Raw genomic sequence first — 19,227 nt, 5'->3', positions numbered from 1 at the left:
ATAGGTGCTTTAGGTGTTATCCCCAAAACATTGAAAAGACATCTAGAAACACTCGAGTTAGAAATCATAGGTTCCCAAAGTGGGCGGTACCGCCCCCACTGGGCGCTGTAGCCTTCTTGGGGGGCTATAGTGGGATGAGAAGCATTTGAGGGCGTTCAGGCAGTCTAGGGGGTTGGTGACTCTTTATAGAAGAAATTAATAATATATATTTAAAAATTAATTATTTTCGTGATTTTGCGATTAGATAATCATTTAAAATTTAAATATTGCATTTTAATTCATCTTATGCCCGTCTTACACGATCAATTTTTTTATCAATTTTCTATTGCAATTATTTAATCATTTGAAAATTTACCATGTCAGATAGAAATAGATGTCAATGAGAAAATAGAGAATGTATATATGTGTGTATAATAGGTTATGTTTGCAGTACCAAATATGTTCGGTATATTTCATTTCAAAATATATATATAATATATAAAACCACTTTTCTAATTGATTTGTACAAAAATAAACCCAATTTTATATAATTTAATATTACGAGTAAAAACGCGGAAAACTTATAATGAGGGGCGTTACAAAATTTATGTCTTGCAAAGTGGGAGGTGGTCTGAAAAAGTTTGTGAACCTATGAGTTAGATGAATTAAAAACCGGGCAGATGCAAAAGGTCGCTTTCTTCGGCACAGCATTTATATTCAGAAGGTATTTCCACAACTCATAGGTCCTTGGGTAGGACTCGAATTAGTGGAATATAATCAGCCTTTTATTTAAGGATGAGGAAGCAAATTAAGCTTGGATTAATATTATATACAGGGTGTTCGGGATAAATTTGACAGTTTCGTAAGGAAAAAGAAAATCTTCTTTGTATCTATTAAATTTAATGAATTGACAAAAAAACATTACAGGCAGAGTTAATTACAATACTATCAACAAGATTTACTCAAAATAACCACCATTAGCATCGATCACAGCTTCAATTCTGCTTCGGAACCTCGAACAAGCTGATGCTACAGTCTCCCTGGGAAGGGCCGCAAAAACTGTTTTAATTTTATCCATTAACTGGGCTTTTGTATTACTGGAAGTGCGATTGGTGTCTTTTTCAACTGCGCCCCATACAAAATAATCCATGGGGTTAAGGTCTGGGGAGTTTGGAGGCCAAACATTTGGACTGGTGAAGTCGTAGAAATTTTCAGACAACCATTTTTGACTTTTCCCAGAGGTGTGGCAAGGGGCCGAATCCTGCTGCCATACATACGGCCTACCATTGGCTACCCTTGTTATCCAGGGCTTGACTACAGTTAGCAACTCCACGAACAAAGCCCGAATTCCAATGCCAGGGTTCTTCAATACCTGTTCCTGCAGATTTGCGAGGAATTCTGCTGTACGAACGCAATCAGATCGTCTGCTAGGGATCTTTCTTCTTGCTACATCCTCGTAGTCACCATTGCAAGTCTCTAGTTCATGCCTGATTGTTTTACTGTATTCAGGGAGCATTGGGCAGCAGTCGTAATATCCTTATTTTGATGGCGGGCACGAATCATCATGATACAAGTTATTCTCTTCCATGATTCAGGTGGGTTCCAGCTATCCATCCTTTCTGACATCTTGTATATGAATGAAGAAGGGTCCAAACTTTTAAATGAAGAGAAGTGTGTGTTAATACATGTAACTTACGGAAAAATATAATTAATTATAAATATGTCAAATTTATCCCGAACACCCTGTATATATATATATATATATATATATATATATATATATATATATATATATATATATATGAAGAGACTTCAATAAAGGTCGAAACCGGTCTGGGTAGTAGTAGCCCTTCCCAATATGCATTGGATTATACACGCACGCCTGAAAGGAGGTGTGCTTTGCATTATGGGATACATACTAAGGCAATTGATACGACGTCATTAGCCTTTATGTACAAGTAGGTCTGACGTAGGCTAACCATACGTACCGTCTTTTTCATATTTTCCGGCCGTTCCGTCGTTTAAATAAAAATGTCAATTTTGTCCCGTTTTTAATAAAACTATAAATATACTTTAATATTGGTCAATCATAAATTATTATTCATAATCTATAATCGTTTGTGGATCAGTGGACCCTCATAAAATCTATAATTGCGAGGCAATTGGATACATGGAATAAGAAAACATTCCTGTATCTGATGGGCAGGTACAGATTTTTTCTGAAATGAGCAAAAAAAAACATCTAGACTTTCAAAACTTTTTTTCATATTATAGAGTTTATTCTTTGTCTTCCAGGAAGTACAGCAAGATGAGAGAATATTTTCTGTTATGAACAGTATGTGGTCAAAGGAGAAATCTTGAGACAGTGAGGCTATGTTAGCTGTAAGACAAAATTGTGTCATGGAGTGTGAGAAGTTTTATGACAAACTGTTGAAAGACCAAAATTTGCTGCATAAGATCACTTATCGGAGAAATATTCATTTAATACTGTCCACCCTCTATGTCTACCTAAATTTTGGTATGGGTTCTGTCACAGAAGAATAATGGTAAGCTCAATATGTTTACGTAATAAAACTTTTTATCGTCTTTTCATGAATACAGAATATTACATAACTCCATCCCGTTTTTGCCATCCCAATGTCCCGTTTTTGTCTCAAGGAAATATAGTCAGCCTAGTCTGATGTGAATACATTTCGCGCGCAAAACTTTGTTTTGATTACTTGGGAAAAGGATTAAAACCAAGCATAAAATTTCTCGATACCCTTAACGTATATTACACCCGAGATAAAAAAAAAACAACTTTCTGTACGCGCACGCACACACACACACACACACACACACACACACACATGCAGCATATATACTTGTTTAATAAAATACAAAAAGAAACTTAGTTTTTCATGTATGTGTCATAGTGAAACACCAAATACAGAGGCCTGGGAAAGGAACCTGTGAGATCCGTAAGGGGGAAAATAAATATATATATATATACACATATAAAACACTTCCTTTAAAAAAAAATTAAGACTCTCATATGTAGAAATCTAAAGGATTTAGGTCGGTTCACCAAGAAAGCTATGATTGTTCCATTTTGGCCAATCTCTCTCTCTCTTTCAGAAATAGTTTAATGATGATACCTTCGGTCTCATGATTGAAGTGTGGTGGAGCAGTATCATGTATAACCCAAATGTTTGTATTCTACAACAAGGGTGCATCTTTGAACAAATCATGGAAGATGTTTTCTACCAGAAATTGCAAGAAAATGCACGTTACCTTTGTACCGCGACTAGTTCCTGTAAGCCTGTTTGGCACATATATGGCCATATTAATGTCACCAAAATGCTTACCCATATACGTTTTATGGGAATTACTGCTGATGTATTGATTGAATGACGTGTGAATACAAGTACGATCTCAGTGAACAAGCCATCCGCAGAAAAACACCCAAGAAAGAAGTTGTTCCTTTCTCATACACTTTTTGCATGAGGAAGGAAAGATTCCATTCATCGACTTAAAGGTCCTTATAGAATGAGGATCATTAAGTCGATCATAACAATTATTTAGTAAAGGTGCTTGAATCCTGTAGGAACTGTATGGATAAGGCCAGAGCCGGCGGTAGGGTCTTTGCCGCCTGCGTGCAATTTCCATCTAAGCATCCCTGTAACGATCCGGGCGTGTGTGATTCTTTACGATAATAAAAATTTAAATTATTTGAAATTTCTTAAATAAATTTTGACAGAACATCCACACGTTGGTTCGCTAAATGTAACGAACCGGGGGTGTTGACTAGGCAGGATAATCGTTAAAAACTCGAATACTCAAAAAATTCTCAAAAGGTAAAGCAAATTTAGATAAAGCCACTTCACTTTAATCGTTATAATGATACAGGGATTAATAGCCTTCTCACCGACCTGAATCGCTAACAAAATTAAAATGAATTAAAAAAAAAAAAAAATCAGCTAACGCCTTTTTATTCCCATATACGGGAGTAGGCGAGGCTATTTAGCCCAATGAATTTTAATTAAAGTTAAAATTTATTTGAAGTAAAGTTTAAAAAATTCTTGCATAATACAAGTTACTAAATTCTTAGTAACATGTAAAATATTTTTAATAATTTTTATTAATGGAACTATCTTTTAGGGAAATAAATGAAACCCAAGATAGATGAGAAAATAAAAAAGAATTCAGAAATAATTAGAACATTTAATATAAGTATTCAAAAAATAACATCTTTACAGAAAAACAGAAAATAAATTAAATTACATAAATATACTTGAAATTTTTTTAAATTAAAATTTTTGGGTTTTTGATTTCCTATTCATAAAATTAGAAATAATGGTCTTAACGTCTAATTCCGCACATATGCCATTTTCAATAGCTATTAACGCCAAACTAACAAGCTTTTTTTGTGACATACTTGTTCTTAAGTAGGTTTTAATCAATTTCAACTTGGAAAAGGAACGTTCTCCGCTTGCTACACTAACAGGTAAGGTTAATAGTATTCTTAAAGCAATTGAAAAGTTAGGGAAAGATAAATTATTGGACAGAATAAAATTAAGAATATCGAAAGGGTTTTGAATATTTAAATTATCCTTCCGAAAAATATCCCGGAAACCACATAACTCGTCATATAGTTCTATTACATTTACGTCTTTATTGTCGCCGTCCTTAAAGAGAATCTCTAAATCGTCACAATTTTTTCGTAAAATCTTCATTATTAATTTGTAGTAATCTGTACAATAAATTGAAATTATCATAATATGTTTTTAGTTGTTCAAAACGTTCTATTATCGAACAAATTGCAAAGTCTAGAAGTGTATAAAACACATTCACTCTAAATTTATCTTCTGGCGATTGTGGTGTTTCGTCATGAAGCTCGTGGTCAAATTGTGGTCTTCTTTCATCGTCGAACTTCCGTACCAGTTTTAAATTCTTGTTCTCCATCCACCTCTTCACCCAGTTCTTTTGCCGTGTTTAGAACTTCTTTAAAATTTGTATCTGATCGATACTTTTGTAAAAATACAAAGCAAGTGTGATGTTCATATTTTTGTCTTGAAGCATTTTACTCACAGGGTTTATTCTGTTAAGTAAATCATGCCAAATTATAAGAGAGCAAATAAATTTGTAGTCCTTTAGTTTAGCACATAATGTTTGTGCTTCATGCTGAGTTTCTTTATTAAAATTTTCATTATTTAAAATTTCAAAAAGTGCATCGTAAATTTCTCTTGGAAAATATTTTCTTGCATTGCAGTTCTTCTTGTGCTAGCGGGTGGATTCCATGCTACTTTCCTCACTTTCTCATTTCGTGGTAATGAAACTCTGTCTTAGGGCCTCTGGAGTTTAGTTAATTTTAAAGAATTAACTAAACTCCTTTGTTTTTTGAAAAATGTGGATTCTTTCACATCTAGGAGACAATTTTTCCTCTAAACACCAATCAAATAAATTCTATCGAAAAGATGTGTATTGTCATAATTTCGAATTGTTCTGCTGGTTTTAGTCTCAATAAACAGATTAAGAGTACAAATTGCAATCAGTGCAGATATTTAGTGAATATTTTGAGTTTAATTTCGGTTCGGGTTTTTGTGTGGATGAACTGTGGCTTTTTGACTGAGATCGATAATGAGCGATTCTGTTCGGTGGTAGGGTGAGCCTGTTACCGAGTGGAACCCCCCCCCCCCTTTTACCGGTCTGGTTAGCCGAGTGATTAGTGTATCTGCTCTCCAACCAAGGCTACGGGTTCGAATCTCGCCGTGGGCTTGGATGTTTGTGATTGTCGGTGAAAATACTAGTGTGGTGATTGGCGGTAGATGACAATGGTGTAGTTGTGCTTCGTTGTAGTTGGTGGAGAATGGGACTCTTCGGAGGTGTGACGTAATAATAATAATTTTATTCGCTTCTATTCTATTCAGCAAGAGCTATTGTATAACTTTCTATAATTCTGGAACGTTTTGCGATGTATTGTCCCTTGAAATCCTCAAAAAGAAAAATCAGAAAGAAAGTTGTCTGGCTCGAAATACTGTGTCAATATTTCCTTCCAACTCCTGACGAATACTTCAAATTTTGTTGTGGTAGTATTCCTTTTAATAAATCTGGCTGAAAGAATTTTTTTTAATTTAAATTCAGTTTTAGCATCCCCCCCATCCCCTTAAAAAAAGAAACATTAAGAAAAAGTAGAAATTAAAAAAAATGACAACTAAGAATCAATAATTCTCCGTTTTAATATGAATCGAGTGAATAAAGAAAGTCTTGTTTTAAATTAGGATAAAGAGCTTTTTACTAAAGTTGCATAAATTTAAATTGCCGTTGGAAATCACAATATATTTTCTGAATATTTACAACTCTGTATTTAGTGCGAAAGGAAATAAGGCGACATCTGTTAAGAAGTTTCATAATTACCGTGAAAGTAACAAACGCCGGTTTTTGTTGTTGTGTTTGACGGTTGTAGTAAAGCCAAGAATCTGTAAAAGATTATAATGAGGTAAGCTAAACGGAATTGTTGATATACATTTAAATACTAATATTTAAGCCACCACCTCCCGCAATGGGAGAAGCTTTCACCTTGCAGTGGGTAGAAAAATAAGTTGTTAAATGTTTAAAAAATAAGTCATACTCAATTTCAAGCAGTACACTTATTTCAATGGCAATATTTAAAAGACTAAATTGAATCAAGGCCGTTTAGCTTAACTTCTTGCCTTCAATGTACTGTGCAACACAGTAGAACTCGAGGAGTTCGCCAATGAAGTGGAATAATGGGTTACATGTAAATGATGTGTTTCAAGTAGTGTAGTGCATGCAGAATGTGAATACTGCACACGCTATATAAATTATTTTATATTGAATGACAAGCTAATTAGTTAGCTACGAAGTTTGTATTCCTCTGCACCAAGCCTTCACACACGCACAAGAGTTTATGTTGCTCTCGTTAACGCATCTTTAAGTTCTCTCATTGGAAATTAAGTTTTTCAGCTTTCTGTTTGACAGAAAGTCGCTGTAGGTAGTAGATAGTTTTGCCCTATAACATCACCCTGCTTATTCCTGGTTAGAAATGCTGTGCTATCTAAAATAAGTTCCTAATTTATTTGACTTGGCTCACTCATTATGCTCATAGGGTTTAATCTTTTGTGGGTGCGATTACCATTTAAAATCTTGGGTCATAGTTTCGATATTCTACGCATACCACATATACTGATGAATTCTGATACATTACAAATTTTCACAATTGTAAAAAATTGTGAAGGCTGCGGGTTGTAACCATTATAACAGTGGTTGACACAAAAATTGTCAATCACTGATCTACCTGAAGAAACTAGACACTTTTAACAGTGGAAACAACTTCAAACAATGTGTAATATCATTAACAGATAAATTAAACAGTAGCTTGTCAGCAGTTTTCTTTCCAGAGGCATTTTGCACTAATTAAATTGCATGTATTAAGCACTGAATCTGTAATATACACCCAATTATTTAAAAAAAAATCTCATTGATCATACTATATGCCACTAAATAATTGTGAAAGGATAATTAATACCTTCCAACAGAAGAACTTCTAATTCTGATGTATCTGCCAGAATTTTTTTGTTATACTATAAGGGAAATTAAAAACACTTCAGAATATTGCTAACAGCATTAGTAATATGTACAGTGAATTATTTGTTGTTTTGATGTTGATCAGCAATTTTTTGAGGCTATGAACTCCTTGTATTATGCCTATTAATTGCATGTCTTTTGACCAATTTGCATGTTTTGCAAGATATGAATGTCATTTTTCTGAGAGGAAAAAAAACAGTGCCCCCTCTATATTAGACTGGTTAACTTGCTCTCAGTTAAGAAGTCCTTTCCATCCCAGAGTGATTCGAATTAAGGTGTTCCAACTGAAGGGTGTTATCAATACCAAACGAGCTATGGAAGCTCCTGAAGAATTGAAACATTAAAAAGTCCTATAACTGAAGTGGAGACTAAATGCAAAATTATTTAGCATACATTTAATGTTATATGTTTTAGTGCCATTCTAGATATTTTTCTCAGATGTCTTAAGTACCTGTCAGATTTTCTTGTGTAATGTGACCTATGAAGTATCCATAATTTATAGACTAACACCATACTAAAAACTAATTTATTCTAGATATTTCATCTTGCATATTATGAGTAATCTTGAATGTGATCAGAGAACAACTGAGAAATTTGAATAAAAGAAACAGTAGAGTACATGTGTTAAAATGAAATCTCTCTCTCTGTGCATGCATTTGTAAGTTCATGGGTTAAAAACTGCCGAAAATAGTCTGGTTGAAACTAAACTTAAAATAATTTGAATTTAAAAAATTAAACTTAATACAATTTATTTAATATAGTTGAGGATAACAATTTACCACAGTGAAGGCATGTCATTCACAGTCATTAAGAAGCTCAGTCGATGAAGTAGGGATTCGGCGTGTTCATTAAATAAATGTTTCTTTGTTTATGATATCTCATTCCCATGTTATGCTAGGCCAGATTTGCAAGATTTTATGAGCTGGATGTGGTCTTGATTATCAAAAATATCTTTCACTTATTTTCCTGTTTGTCCCTGTAGTAAGACAAGTTGCATGAACCTGTTACTTTGTATATTCCAGGTAGCATCTTTAGTAAGTTTGTCCTTTGGAAAAAGTAACAGATTATGAATTTGATTGATGGGATTGTGGGTAGTGATACGTTTATATTTTTTGTAATCTTTGCGACACATGGTTTTGACTGTGGTACACGTGTGATTTTGAAATTACCTAGGAGTTCGACAGATTTTATGGACAAACATCTTGTAGATTTGCTGTGTCCCTTTTATGTGAATGTCATTCCTAAATCCACTAGATAGATTTTATGAATATTCAAGGAATCCATAGCAGATTTTTTAGCCATTTCAGAATTTATTTCAGTTGCAGAATTGGACAGAATGTTTTGAAATCATACAGAGCAGCACTTGATAGTAGATGTAGTTGCACTTGATATCTTTAAAGCCTTTGACTGGGTCTGACACTAAGCAAACTCCCATCATTTACACTGTCTCAGGACTTTTGCAAATAGATTGCCAGCTTCCTGTCTGGATGCACAATGTGTGATAGTAGACTGCTCCATGTCCTCTCACCATCCAACTAATGGTGTGTGTGGGGGGGGAGGTCCCACAAGGTTCAGTTCTCTCACTTACCTTCCTTCTGTATAACAATGACCTACAACCTCCAACCCAATACACAGTTTTGCAGATGACAGCACATTGCATTCCTCCCTTTCATTTGACAAACCCTACCCTACACAACTCATTTCAACCCACAGAGCATCCATCACCACTGTCCTTAATTCTGACCTTGAAGCCATCCTCCAACGGGGCTCTCAGATAAATGATTCATCATCAACTTCAATGCTAGTAAAACCCAGTTCTGTCTTATCTCTCACAAAAAAGAACCATTTTCCCCCCAGTATTATTTTTGATAACACTCAAATTCCCAGACAAGATGACATCAAGCCTCTCCTGGCATAAACACATCACAACCATTGCATCCACAGCTTCCAAAAAACTAGGTTTTCTCTTTTGCTCAAGACGTTACTTCACCTCTAAATAGCTGTAACCTTATACAAATTACAAATCCACCCAGCTATTGAATACTGCTCTTACATTTCGGGTGGGGCTCCTAAAAGCTCCCTCAAAATTCTTGACTCAATACAAGAGAGCAATTAGACTGATAAATGACCCATCTCTTACCAACTTGCTCCCCTCACTGTCACATAGACGTTTGGTCTCTGCATGTATATTCTATAAAAATTTCCATGGGAAATGTTCATCTGTATCAATAATTTCCCCACTCTGTACTAAGCCCATTGGAACACGTACAGCTTCCACCCAACCTCCTTTCACAGTACACCTTGAAACCCACAGAACAAGTTTCTTTTCATCCTCCTCCTCCATCCCTGTTACTGCTGTACTGTGGAACAGTCTTCCCCCAACGTATTCCCCAAGGAATATAACATACAGACTTTTAACTCAAATGTAAAAAAGTTTCTCCTTTCCTAACCCACTACCCATGTTTGGTACTAATATAATATAGGTTGACCAGCCAACCTCTTGTATATTGGCCCAACATAAAAACTACTTGCGGTTGGACTGAAATATAAATATTCTTTAGTATAGTAAAATTTGATGTTAAGAATGAGGAATAGCACTCTTATAATATAATTTGTATATTCAGTTTTGATTAGAGCAGACTATTTTTATCGATTAAATGAATGTAAGAATTCTGTCCTAGCTTAATGGAATTAAATAAAATTTAATATTTGGAAACCCACAAAAGATGTGTAGTTGATGAAAATTTTGGTTTCAAGTTGGACTGCTTTTAATCACAGAATGAATGCAAATCAAACTTTAATAATTAGAAATAATGAAATCAGTAAGAAGAATCTTTCATTCGCTACTATTAGAAGATACAGCAACTTAAGTTTCAAATATTTTAGAATAATATCTGTATTGTGCCATTGTGAATAATGTTTGGTAGCATAGAATGTACAGTAAAATTCAAGTTATGTACGAGGTATTACTGTATATCCTTCAAAAGCAGACAGAAATCAACTTTGGTGATTTTGTCATGAGTTTCCACTCTGGATACCACAGCAGTTTTGTGTATATGGAAGTTGGCATTCATGTAAAATCCTTAGTGTAGTTTAAATTCCACCTTAGTCAGAGCTGTTTCTATGTTGCTATCTTCAGATTTTAATTCACTGTTGGCATTGAAAAAAAAAAATTTGCTGTAGTGAAAAGATATGAGAGCTGGAAAAAATATATACAATTATGATTAAGTGAAGTTCAGTTTGGATTTAAGTGAGTCAACACTGCTGGTTTTTGGCCTGTGTAATGGGGGGGGGGGGGTGGAAGCCACCTTCATGAATTGAGTTCAAAATAAAGCATACCCATTTCTACTCCTAGTGATTAAAAAAAATATATAGATGCATTATTAAGAATCCCAAGGCTAAAACATTTACCACTAAAATTATAAACTCAGGCAGGTGTTTAACTTAGATACTGTTACACCCTGATACCTTAAGAATGTAGAATTCTCAGTTATCATGGTGTAACATGAAGAGAAAATAAAATAAGTCTCCTGTATAAAAGCTAATAGATGAATTATTTAAAAGAAAGAAAAATATTCTTGCATCCAAGTAAAATATATAACAAAAAAAGTGTTTGTTAAACTAACTAATAAAAGAAGGAATATATTACAGTTGTGATATGAAAAAAAAAAATTTAGCTAAGTAAGACAGAAAGGATTAGTCATAAGAAATTGTATGTGAGAGACTAGAGGTTAAAATATTAAGTAAATTCTAAAAATTTTGGAAGGGGGATTAATTTAGAAGCTAGCAAAATTAAAAAACAGTAGACTATCGCTCAGAGTCAATACCTGGATTTGAGACATCGTCATGGGCTCGCCGACCAAAGGATGTTTGGCAGGTCGGTGGAGTCGAATCAAGTAAGGGGCGGAGAAAAGAAATTAAAGAGGGTGCCGTTAGGAGTCAAGGTATAAAAGGGTTAGACCCCCCCCCCCCCAAGGAGGCTTTTTCCCGGAGAGTTTCTTCACGAGCTTTTTCGTATAGGTTTCACGTGGTTTTCCTGAGTGGCGGAATTGGAGTTAATCTCCGTCATCACAACAAGGAAACAAAAGTGAGCGGGATTTCGATTCTGTATTTCCTATGGTAAGAAACAAGGAATGCCATTTAGCCAAAGGAAAGAAGGTATTGTCTAAGTGTTTCATCCAGTGACAACTACGAGAAAGGGAAATCTGTAAAGACGTTGGTGTCCACGTGGCGAGTTTCACAGCCATTGTATAGATGATTCTAAAAGTGTCCTTAATTCAAGTACGAAAGGTTAAGATCGCGTAAGCACAGTTTATTGCCAAAAGAACTTAGGAGTGACAGATTATAGGAGAGATCATACCAGGATAGTACAATCGGAAAAAGGTAGAGGCCAATATAGAAAACTCAAGAGAAAAAGGTGCTGTAAAAATCTCGTGTTAACTGAAAATCATCTGTAATTGCAATCATTATTCTATTACTGAACTGTTGAAGAGACTAAGGAAATTTATACTAGGACTTTAGTACATGGCTGATTATAATGAAAGTATGCCTGTTAATATTAATATTATATAAGTAATTACGTGTCCTGAGAATTATGCATGTGTATTGTAACGTATAGGAAAGTTTTACATGTCAAAGTTATGTGTTAGTACAGTGAAAGGATAATTTAATTTACATAGTTTTAGATAGTTAAATTGAGTGAGTTGATGACATATGTCCAGGTGCTACAGCATATAGCATATTCAGACTAATATAGGATTAACTAATGTGTTAATTAGATAAGGGATTATACTTATGGTTGTATGAGTTGAATTTGTTATGGCAGCATGATTGTAATACCCATATAGGATCATAGCCAAATACTTGTGATTAGATAATGTTATTTTGTAAATGTTTCCCTAGTATTGAATTATATTAGAAATTAAATTTACCATACTAATGAGTTTAATAAACCTTTGTTCATTGATAAAACTCTGAAATTGCTGCCCAATGCATCACTTGAAAAACGTACGAACCTAATCACGCGCACGAACCTAATCATCTGTTAAAAAACGAGATAAAGTGTCACAACTGCAGTATTGTTTCACATTCAGACATATTTTAGTACTTTCTCCTTGTTTTTGTATTTAATATCTCAAACTAACTGTCCCAAAAGGCACAGTATAATATAAATATTAGGGACACTAAGGGGGGGGGGAATAGCTTAAATATTTGTATTTTGGGGTGATATCTCGTGCATAGATAAGCAGAATTTCACTAGATAGAATAATAATCATAAATTGGGACACAACAATACTTAGATGAAACTGATCTATTTTGGAAAATCATGCTCAGCCAAAATATATCTTTCCCATTTCAAGTTGCTAAAGTTTGATTCAATTTAGTTAGGATCTAGTGCTTCTAGTAATTATTTTTATGATTTTCCATTCTGAAAACCCCAGAGCTTTTAAATGATTTCTCAAAAGTACACTTAACTATCTATTGGAGGCCAAACAAAAAAGGTGGTCACAGGTATTTTGTTTCCAAACTTTTAGTAGTTTACTTATTCCTACGTGGGAAAGATTCCATATAAAATTTTAATATTGCCTGAGAATGTTTTGGGAAATCTGCAGATTATAGTGCTATTCAGGCCACTGAACTCAGTTTTAAAAATTCTTGATTCTGTTCAGAAGAGAGCAGTTCAGTTAATTGATTATCCCCTCCCCCACCATCTCTTACAGCCTCTTCAGCCACTGTTTCTTTCATAGTCAGTTTCCACATTCTCTTCTACAGATATTTATGTGATACTGTTCAGCAGATCTCAGCATAAGATGCTAGTTCAGCAAGTTATGCTAGTTTCTGCCAAACCTTTGTGAACATCTGCAACATCCTTTCACACTTTAACTGCTGACTTACCGAACCTTCTATTCCTTTTCTTTTATTCCATCCACCTCAGTTCTGTGGAACAGCCTTCCATGAGAATTACAATCTTCATTTCTTCAAGAGAAATATCAGCAAGTTACTTTGCTCTTGATCTCAACTCACACATAGCATTTATTTTCTAAATTATAAGCCTTGCTAGCCGCTCGTACATAGGAATGATATTAAAAAATAAAAAGTTAATAAGTTGGAAGAACTGGTTGGTTTTAAGTGGCGAAGAAAATGTTGAAGAATTGCTAGTTTCATGAACAAGAACTGTCATCATTATCAATTTCTTAATATGTATCCTTCAGGGATGTTCAGGCTGCTATAACATCATTGCATGATTATGTTTCTTCTTCTTAGCCTTTCTTTGTTGAATGTAGGACATAGGCCTCCCTCCCATCTTCCATTTTTCCTTCTCTTTTGTTTCTGACCATCATTCACTTCTCTCTGTGTCTGGATATCATCTTTCTATCCTTTTCTCTATCTGCCCTCTTTCTCCTCTTTTGGTTGCCATTCCATTATCAACCTTTTCCACCTTTTGTCTCACATTCTCCCTACATGACCAGCCCATCTCCATTTTGAATATTTTATCACTTCTACTATATCTCTTACTCCTGTTTGTTTTCTTATTTCTTCATTCCTAAGAATGATTTTCAGCATTCTTTACCAGTTTTCTCTGTGCTACCCTCAGATCTAACTACAAACTATTAGAAAAAAAAAGAAAACCAGGATGACCTCTTAGGCCAGAACAAGAACTCTAGGCCTAAATCCCTGAAAAGCATGACAATGATCCTCAGATCTTCACATTGCTTCTTCTCCATGTCTCACTACCATATGTAAACACTGGTGTCACACAAGTGTTGAATATTTTCCTTTTTAAATGCAATGATAGTTCTATTATGTGTTCTTTCAGTATATTACAGGCCCTGGTACCTTGAATGATTCTTCTGTTGATTTCTTTATCTTTCTTTAAAACTTACTGTTTGTCCAAGATAGATATATTCATCTACTTGATCTAGTACTTTTCTGCCTATAGTTATTTTGTCCTCTTCATATTCTTTTGTCATATGCTTTGTTTTTTTCAGTATTTTTTAAGTCTCGCTTTTATGCTTTGCTACCATAGTTTATTCGTCATAGACTGTAGTTCTTTACTCTTTGCGATGAGTACTATGTCGAAATTTTATTTTTCACTTGGTCAGACTATAATAAATTTAGTTTAATCCTTTATCCAAGTGTGTGCAAACATAGTTTGCGCCTGAAAGTATCTTCAGGACTGGGGTAGAGTGGTACAACACCGGGAAACTCCTTGCAAAGGTGGAACAAGCTACCAAATCACCTATCTCAGTATCTCCCATAATGCAAAACACATCTCCTTGCAGATATGTATAATGTTATGCATTAAGGGAAGGGCCACTACCCAGACTAGTTTCGACCTTTATTGAGGTCTCTTCAGTGGGAGCCAGGCCCAAGTGGAGATACCAGGCAGAAGAATTAGCAAGGTCATCTCCTCCTATAGGAGCTGCCAAACGGTGTGCCACCTTTTTATTAAATTACTCTGGATTTAGAGAAAGATGTTGAAAGTGTATTTTTCGCTTGGTCAGACTATAATAAATTTAGTTTAATCCTTTATCCAAGTGTGTGTGCACACACTTGTACTTAATAAGGGAAAAAGATATCACAACACTCGTGCTTTCCAGGACAAAACAGCCCTCAACAGATTAAACAAATCTGTCCGAGAAGCTCTTCACAACTACAGGAACCAACAATGGGACAACAAGCTCACCTCCATCTCCACAGCAGATCATTCCATATGGAAATTCCTAAACAACCTCAGGAACAAGCACAAATCCCTCCCCCCCCCACTCTGCAAGCAGAACATCATCTTGAATACACAGATGCTGACAAAGCTGAAGCCATAGCAAGAAACCTAGAGAAACAATGCAGTCCTGCATATGAGAACCTAAACATCAGCCACGTATACAAGATCCATCGTAAAGTCAGGTTCAGAGTAAATCATCCTGATGTCAATTCAAGCCCTATAATGCCTACCTCACCTACCAAAATAATCGGCATCATCAACCATCTCAAGATCAAAAAAGCCCCAGGTCCTGATGGCATCACTAACCAAGTCATTAAGGCACTACCACGCAAAGCCATAGTGCATCTGGCAAACATCATAAACTCCATCCTCAAATGGCAGCACTTCCCCCTAGTCATGGAAAATAGCTGACATCATTCCAATTCACAAACGAGGCAAAGGCCGACACCTACCTGAAAATTACCATCCCATCAGCCTGCTATCCAATTTAGGGAAAATAGCTGAGAAAATCATCCTCATCAGACTCCAAGATCGTGTTCAACCAACTAAATATCATTCCACAAGAACAATTTGGCTTCCGTCAAAATCACAGCACCACCCAACAGATCCATAGACTGGTAGAATACATCACCATAGGATTTAATTAGAATCAACACACTGGAGCCATCTTCCTAGACATCTCAAAGGCCTTCGATAAGATCTGGCACCAAGGCCTCCTCTACAAACTTATCTTTGCTAACCTTCCACTAAGCATGATACACCTGATCAAATCATACCTCTCCAACAGGAGGATGCAAGTCAAAATCAATGAAACAGTCTCAATCCAACGGAAAATCCTCGCTGGAGTTCCTCAGGGATCACTGCTAGCCCCAATCCTGTTCAACATCTATATGGCAGGCATCCCTCAAAATCCTCTCACATCCACCATCGCCCTTTATGCAGATGACACGGCTATTCTAGCCATATCTCGTTACCAAAAAACTACATCCTGAATCCTAGAAAAATGGTTTAAAGACTGGTGACTACAATTAAACCCCCAGAAAAGCAAAACGATACTCTTCACAAGAAGATGAGCATACCCCAAAGGAGACATCACGCTGTTCAACTCCAAAATTCCTTGGAAAACCGAAGCAAAATACCTCGGAATAATTCTCGATAAGCGATTATGCTTCAACAGCCACATCAAGAGCACATGCACCAAAGCTTCAAAAGTTATCGCCCAGCTATACCCCTTGATCAACAGACACAGCAAACTAAGCTCAAGAAAAAAAATTCTACTGTACAAGACAGTGATCCGTCCCACAGTTATATACGCCTCCCCAGCCTGGAGCCATATCTCCAAGACAAACATCCTCAAGCTACAAAGACTACAGAACAAGTGCCTGCGAATGATACTGGATGCCCCGTGGTTCATCAGGAACTCCCAGATCCACCGAGACATAAATATCCCCTACATCTCTCCACTACTAATGCTCCCCAGCAGAAAAATTCTTTATGAAGACATCTATGCATCCAAACCAACTAATATAGCAAGCCGGAAACTATGACAGTAATGACCACTGGAAACATAAAAGACCAAAAGCCATCCTAACACTCAACGACAAATAACCACTTTTGCCCACTCAGGGTGAGCTAAAATAGCTCGCAGATCTCTCCCATCACTGCTCCCAAAACAGACAACAGGGAATATGAAAAGTGTCAAGCTTCACCCTCTAGGCCTCAATAAAGGTCGAAACTAGTCTGGGTAGTGGCCCTTCCCTTAATGCATAACATTATACATATCTGCAAGGAGATGTGTTTTGCATTATGGAAGATACTGAGATAGGAGTGTTGGTAGCTTGCTCCTCCTTTGCAAGGAGTTGCCCGGTGTTGTACCACTTTACCCCAGTCCTGAAGATACTTTCAGGTGCAAACTTCGTTTTGCATAAAAGGATTAAACTAAATTTATTAGAGTACTATGTCATCAGTAAATCTTAGATGGTTGAGGTGCTTCCCATCTATATTAATTCCTTTCACTTCCCAATTTAGTTTTTAAAATATTTTTAATGTTGTATTGAATAATTTGGGTGAAAGTGGATCTCCCTGTCTGTATTAGGAATGGTTTTCCTGTTTTCTAGTTTTATTGTTGCTGTTGCTTTTTTTTATGTAGTCTCTTTATTAGCCTAACATATTTCTTTTCTGTATTTTGTTTTTCTGATGCTTCTGTCATTTTGTCTTGAAATATGGAGTCAAAAGCTTTTGTATAATCTATAAACATTATATTAAGGTCTATTTGGTGTTCATTCGTTTTTTTCTGTTAATTGGTTTATAGTATGAATATGGTCTATCGAAGAAAATTTTTTCTATAACCAGCTTGCTCTGCTGGTTGAGCTTCATCCAACTTTATCATCTATTTAGCAATATTTTTGAAAACAGTTTATATACTTGTAATAATAAGCTTATTGCTCTGTAATTATTTATTTCTTCTTTATTTCCTTTTTATGGCAACCACAATTGCATTATTCCATTGTTCAGGGTTTATTCCTTGTTTGATGATATCATTAAGTAACAAATTCAGTTCTTTTCATAATGTCTTTCCTCCTTTTACTTTATTTATGCTATGGCTTTTAATTATATCATTTCTTATTTCTATTTTCATTAGATTCTAAATTCAGTTATATTTTATTTCTTTCCTTGTATCTTTGTCTTTTCCTTCTCAGTTCTTCTCTTTTCTTAATTAAGTTTTTAGTATTTTGACTTAATCTATTAGTTCTCACTTTACTTTTTTGCCATGTTTTTATCGTTTCCACATTAGATTTCATTATTGATGATATGTTTTCTATTCTTTGTGTAGAGTGTAGATGTCCTCTTCATTTGAAATAAGATTTTTCTCTCAAAATCTTTTCAGATTTTTTGTACTGTGTTCTAATCATTTCATTATCTATTTTAACACCAGTTCCTTTTGTTTCTCTCTTATTTTTTTTCTGTTGTTTAATTTGTTTTAGTTCTGATCGTTTTATGGTCACTATCAAAATCTGTTTTATTTTTACTCATATATTCCTCTACTAATTCTTTATTGTTACTCAAAATAAAGTCTTTCATTTTTTTAGTACCATCAGGCGACTGCCATGTCCATTTTTGTGCTTTTTTCTTTTCATACAAAGTATTCATTATAAATAGACCCTGACTTTCTGCAAATTTTACTAGTCTTTCTCCTCTTTCATTTCTATCTCCACAGTGTTCCTTTGAAAAATCTTGCATGTTTCTTAATTTCAGGCATTATAACTCCATTAACTGACAGTGTTAAGCTAAATTAATACATAATCCTAGTTGATCATGCATTAACAGATGCTAATTTATGTAATATCAGAATTTTAATAGCTTTGAGTATATCTTGAAGAAACACCAGATTATTTATTGTATTATTATTATTTTTTTAATGCATCAGTTGCCTACAGAATGTCGTAAACCTGCAGTATATTGGGGTGGGGGGGACTTGGAGATTTTATATTTATTTTTATATATGTATTTTTATTTATCTTGAACATAATCTGGGAATCCTGCTCTAGAAACTAAAGATGGAACTTTTTGAGGCCATTTCAGGCCTTCACTAAGCAGGGTGACAGTCCTTAGGTAGGAGATGAAATTTTTCTTTTACCTAAGGACATTCACTAACAACTATGCCCACAACCGAGCCCTCACCAGTTGGTTTGAGAGCAGTTAGGTTAAACCACTCAGCCAACCAGACCAGTAATATTACTGCTATACCAGTAATATCTATGCTTAGAAAGAAGTCAACGAACACCATAATGTAAGGAACAAACAGCCATCATGCCTACCTTGATAAGATATAGATCCTCCTTCCACTGTGATGACTGCAGCAATCCCACAAGACATACTTTCCACAAGTGTATGATAGTGATCAATAGGAATTTTGGACTATTCATGTAGACATATAA

The 19,227-nt window shown here is 35.1% G+C and overlaps 1 protein-coding gene across 2 annotated transcripts in view; it reads left to right on the top strand.

The window, feature by feature from the left end:
* Positions 1–19,227, top strand: part of LOC150105356 (YEATS domain-containing protein 4-like) — a 163,516-nt gene that overhangs the window by 24,063 nt on the left and 120,226 nt on the right. Inside the window, exon 1 of one of the 2 annotated variants that reach the window (XM_090394735.1) lies at positions 6,392–6,457. The exons of the other annotated variant lie outside the window; for it this stretch is intronic. The gene's annotated coding sequence lies outside the window, so the exon portion shown is untranslated. Of the gene's footprint in view, positions 1–6,391; positions 6,458–19,227 lie in introns of those variants that run through there. 2 annotated transcript variants of the gene reach the window in all.

This window comes from Typopeltis vanoorti, chromosome 6 (assembly GCF_054136105.1).
Source record: "Typopeltis vanoorti isolate ZY-2024b chromosome 6, IOZ_Tvanoo_1.0, whole genome shotgun sequence".
In the NCBI taxonomy this organism is placed as follows: domain Eukaryota; kingdom Metazoa; phylum Arthropoda; class Arachnida; order Uropygi; family Thelyphonidae; genus Typopeltis; species Typopeltis vanoorti.
The sequence above is the reverse complement of the archived record's forward strand: the minus strand, read 5'-3'. Positions and strand labels throughout refer to the sequence as shown.